A 5,646-nucleotide genomic window follows, 5' to 3' on the forward strand; every position below is an offset into this window, starting at 1 on the left:
TGAGCTAAAGACCAACAGGAAATGTAACTGAGGTGCAGGCCGATGTAGGTTTTCCGAGGAGACAGAGAGTGTAAGAAAGCCCAAGAGCACAGTTTGCAAGCACAGATGTGCCTCGTGTATACAATAGGATCAATGCGGGGGCACGTGCGCCGCAAGCCACTGCTGTCAATAGCATCTGACCACAATAGAGCCCCGACTGTGTCGTGGCTCACCCTGCACCATGCACTGGGACATCACATATGTTGTGTTTGTTATGCCTTGGCATTTGTTGTGAAATTGGAAAAGGGTAAGGAACGGGACTAAATGATGGGAAATGTTAGTTTGTCTAACACCTAACTCTCGTCCTGACTTCAGAGTCTGTCATGATTCTTTGATGTTGTTGGCACAATGCCTCGATAAGGAAGGGGACTGGGCTTTACCTGCAAGGTTGGTTGGCTCTCCTCTGTGTCTTTCCCACTCAAATACCCACATGCACAGCCAGACACAGGCCCCCAGTGCCACCCCCTTCCATTACAACGGTTGGATTTTCAAATCCAAACAATGTGAGGTCTAAACCCCAGATTTAAAAAACTAACATTTGAGACATCCAATCAAACCTGTCACACAATTTCAGAGCGAATATTTCATTGTCAAACAGCCTCCATTCCAGACCAGTGTGTCCCAGCTTTCCCTGCGCTGTGTCATGGTAGCGTCAGCCAGGTTAGGGAGGGGTAGTAATAATGGAATATTGTGTGCAAACAGTTTAAGTGTTTAAAGTGCTTTTAATAACAAGTTATATTAAACCTAAAAGACCCTTTAATCTACCAGTTGAAACAATGAACTCTGAAACACAATTTTACTCCATCTCAAACTATCCCCAATTAAACTTGGAAATTATTTGTATTTCGCAAACGAATACGATTATTTTGAGTCAGATGTCGTTTAGTCTGGAGTTGTATATCAAATCTACTTTGTTTTTTATTTTATTATGATGGGGATGCAATTCCAACCCAAATATTATAAAAAATATATACTGTATATTCTCATAGAATTCCGGGGCACCAACCGTTTAAATCAGATTTAAACGTATTTGCTGCTTGACTCATTCAACTCATCTTGAGTGCAGAGAACGGGGAGTCGGGTATGTGGCTAATAAGCGGAAGAAGCTAATTAATGGACGGGTGAACAACGCATACACCTGGTCTTACCACACCAAGCTGTCAAAATCACTTACGCATAAACGCGATGAAGGAGCGTCGCTTCTTCAGAATGTGCGTAATTAAAATATCAAACCGCGCGCATTGTTAATCATGTGTATGATTTCAATCCACGATCATCCAAGCATTAACGAAAATTAATATTCTAAGTATTGTGCATGATGAACATCACAAATTGGGTTACGGAACAACCGTAGCATATAGGCCTCTCACATTTGGAGCTTAAGCGAGCACAAAATCTGCTTTTTTACAAGAAATTGAATTGCTAAATACATCTCATAGTTGCCTATTTAAAATGACATAGGTAGTTATGGACAATTTTGGACACATAATATTGTATGAAATAATTATGGAATTGTGGACATTTGCGCAAAATCTCCCTCGCACGCACACGCACGCACACGCACACACACACACACACACACACACACACACACACACACACACACACACACACACACACACACACACACACACACACACACACACACACACACACACACACACACACACAAAGATTGGTGACGCATGTGCGGTTGTTTGGACAGAACACTTTGGCCACGAGCCCGCCACACGCCTTTGGATAAGCTGAATGTTATGGGTGGGGCGCTCGTGGGAGGGGCCAGTCCACCTCCTAAAGGCTAAACTCAGACATATTCATGCCAGTCGGAGATGAAAGTCCCATCGCGCACTGATTGTATTACTGAGGGAACGAAAGGGAACTTGGAAAGGACTGCTACAGAGCGAAACGGCATCTGTTGAGGATTGGCTATAAAGTCATTTTGCTTGGTACTGGGGCTTTTGAAGTTAGCCGGACGTCTGACAAGTTTGGAAGAGCGAGTTGTGAACATAAACAGGTGCGTTTTGATTTTATGTCAATCAAATAATTGCATTCCATGTGATTCTATTCCAGATTATGTAGTATTCGCCACACTAGATCAACCCATAGGCCTATGCATATTTATGCAATGCGTGTCAACAGAAACCAACAACTGTAAACTGCCTTAATATTCGATGTTTTTACTATTTTCTATAACAGGAAAGGTAGTTGATGAAGATGGCATTCTTCATAATAGGCTTTATGCCAATGCCACCAAACAACTATAATGCATTATCGTATCATATCAACAAGAAAGTGAGATACCACTATCTGTATTTATGAACCAGAAATAGACTGTTATAGATATAGATGCTATGGTTTGTATTGTACCATATTCAATACAATTGTCAGTGTCAAAAACATTTAATTTTAATTTTACCTTTATTTAACCAGGCAAGTCAGTTAAGAACATATTCTTATTTTCAATGTCGGCCTGGGAACAGTGGGTTAACTGCCTGTTCAGGGGCAGAACGACAGATTTGTACCTTGTCAGCTCGGGGGGTTGAACTCGCAACCTTCCGGTTACTAGTCCAACGCTCTAACCATTGTTTGTTAATCATTCAGTCTAGCCAGAGTTGAGTCCGTGCGTAATACATTGTTGTTATTCATGATTTTTAGGCCTATAGTAAACTGTACTACTTATATGCACGACTTCACGATCACTAACTGGGACGACTTAGTTGTAGAACAATCGTGTGTCCTTAGGCAGAGATTTATTTGGTTGTTGGTGTGTTTAGGAAAGTTCACCCGAGTCCCCATTGAACATGTTTTTATCCTTTGGACTCAGATACCAATCTACAGTGGCATTTTCGATAATTCCACGCAAGATTGGATTTATAACGGTACTCTTTCCAATCAGCAAATCAAATGTAACTGTTGATGCAGGAGATATTTGGTCCGGTTGTTACCGTGTTTGTTGACTTGGCTCTGTAGACTACCCTGAATTTAATCTGAGGGTTTTATATCCAGGTTAAATCCCGCATGTCCCAGATTGACGGCATCTCCAAAACCACCATGGCATAAACAGCAGGGAGCCACAGAGTTTATCCCCAAAGTGTCTCACATTAGATCATCCTACAAAGGACAGAAATGATTTTGCATAGATAGTGCTCTTTTCCCTTTGAATGAGTTGAGAGATGAGAGATGTTCTGTATCTGCTAAAATGTTCATCCATTCTGTTGGAATGGAAACGGAACTGTCCCTGCTATTGTGTGCTGTCCACATGACAGTGCTGAAATTATACTCTCTCATGGATGTATGTATAGGCAACCAATTGGGAATTAAGTTAGAGATAGGTCAACCAATTCTAATTCCAAACAATGATGACAAATAATGATGACAAATTCATGAGCTTGACCGAATGTGTTTTTGTTTTCCTCAGATCACAATGATGACCAAACGATTTGGTAAGCCTGGAGAAGGAGATGTGTCTGAGCTGGTCAGTTCTCTGGCCTGGCTAGATGAGGACCTGAGCTCCCAAGATGGAGAGAGAGGTCCAGAGATGGGGGGCCGCTACGGCCTGGGCCCAGGAGGCCGTGGGAGCATCGAGCTCGGCAGCGAAGACATGGAGGATCAGGAGGAGGAAGACAATTATAATGATGATGATGAGGAGACTGGAATGGACGGAGAGAACGAGGCGCCCAAACGGAGGGGGCCCAAGAAGAAGAAGATGGCCAGAGGCAGACAGGAGAGGTTCAAGGCGAGACGCACCAAGGCCAACGCCCGCGAGCGGTCCCGCATGCACGGGTTGAACGACGCGTTAGATGTGTTACGTAAGGTCATGCCCTGCGCCTCCAAGACCCAGAAACTGTCCAAGATCGAGACCCTGCGGCTGGCCCGCAACTACATCTGGGCCCTGTCTGAGGTGCTGGAGAGCGGTCAGTCCCCAGAGAGCCACGGCTTCACAGAGATGTTGTGTAAAGGCCTGTCCCAGCCCACTAGCAACCTTGTGGCTGGGTGTCTCCAGCTGGGGGCTTCTGCCCCCAAAATGATCAACAAGCTGGATGACAAGCCCTTTGGAGGAGCTCCAGGAGTTGGTAGTGGTGTAGCAGGGCAACCTGGTGGCCATCACCCCCTGAGTGGTCACTACCCCTCTCCGGGCCTGCCTAGCCCCCCCTACGGGTCCCTGGAGGCCTCCCACCTCCTCCATATGAAGAGCTTCGAGGGAGGGCCCTACGAACAGCACCCTTCCCCTAATGAGTGTAGTAGCAATGGCACCCCCTTACGACGGGCCCCTCACGCCCCCTCAGCATCAGTGGCAACTTTGCCCTGAAGCAGGAACCTTCCCCCCACGAGGCTGAGAGGAACTACCCCTCCCACCCTTCCCATTACCTCTCGTCCCTACCCCACTACCCCCCCTCCTCCCTGGCTGGGCTGCCAGGGCCTCAGGGCCACCTCTTCCAGGCCTCGCGCTACGAACTGCCCCTAGACATCCAGGCCTTTGAATCCTTCCCTCCACCACACATGGTCGCCTCACAGATGGGCACCATCTACAGCGAGTGAAGGGGAAAGTGAAGCTGGTTGGCCAGGCAGGGGAGAGATCCATACACAGCCCTGCCTCTGGTCCTCTAACCTTTCTGCACTTACATAGGCCCGTGACTCTGTGAATGATTGTGTAGAGAGACAATGATATGACATTTACACTGTATAGTGTCCTACTCTGGGAGAGCATGGAATGCTCCGAGAGAGAGACTCAACTAAACTCAACCTACCTGGTCATAATGAACCACTGAAGAGATAGAGATGCACCCTTCATTGTATTACTAATTTATTGTCGTTGTTGATTATTATTTGTGTTGACATTATTTGTATTGTCATAATTTGTTTCTGTCTGTGAAATAAGTCTTCCCTCAGTTCCTATTATACGTAGCTGTACTATTTGTTTACCAAATCAGATATCCAGGTATAAGCACCGCACACTGTCTCAGAGACACCCATCCATTTTTTTAACTAAAATACAAGAGTACTTGGGCTGAAAGAAAGTCCTCTCTTGTGTGCTTGATGATGGAGAGAAAATGTGTCAGAAAATGTTGCTCTACACTCCGTTACTTCAACTTCTGCACTGAGGCCCTTACTGTAGCCAGCATCATTTTAGCCATATGAACAGAAATGCATTTAATTTATATCTGTATTTAATATTTATTTTGACAACTATTATCCTTTTTGCAATTTTCTCAGCACTGTTTTTGTTTTACTGTCTTCTTGATAGATCGCTTGTCGGTCACCGCGACTTTACTAATGAAGGATTTCAATTATAATTTTTTTTCGAAGTACGTTTCAGGATTTTGTCTTTATGGTGTCCATCACTACTGTTTTTGTAAATATTTAGCTGTTTCGCACTTAATTGAATAAATATTCTTATATTATATACTATTTCTGAAGCAACACATGTTGCCATGGTTTGTTGTCTTTTCACTCATATGAAATGTGGATATATCAGATATAGGCAACCAGATAGAACCTATCATTTTGAGCAGCACATTAGTTTACTCCATAGTGCCATTAGATGTGGGTAGTTATATTACCATTGTACTTATAAAAACACTCATCTTGTCCCATATTAGGACAGAA

General features: G+C 44.2%; 1 pseudogene; it reads left to right on the top strand.

Annotated features, from left to right (window-relative positions):
- Positions 1 to 1,869: 1,869 nt before the first annotated feature.
- On the top strand, positions 1,870 to 5,348 carry LOC124045161 (annotated as a pseudogene).
- Positions 5,349 to 5,646: the final 298 nt, after the last annotated feature.

Source organism: Oncorhynchus gorbuscha, linkage group LG10 (assembly GCF_021184085.1).
Source record: "Oncorhynchus gorbuscha isolate QuinsamMale2020 ecotype Even-year linkage group LG10, OgorEven_v1.0, whole genome shotgun sequence".
Lineage (NCBI taxonomy): Eukaryota > Metazoa > Chordata > Actinopteri > Salmoniformes > Salmonidae > Oncorhynchus > Oncorhynchus gorbuscha.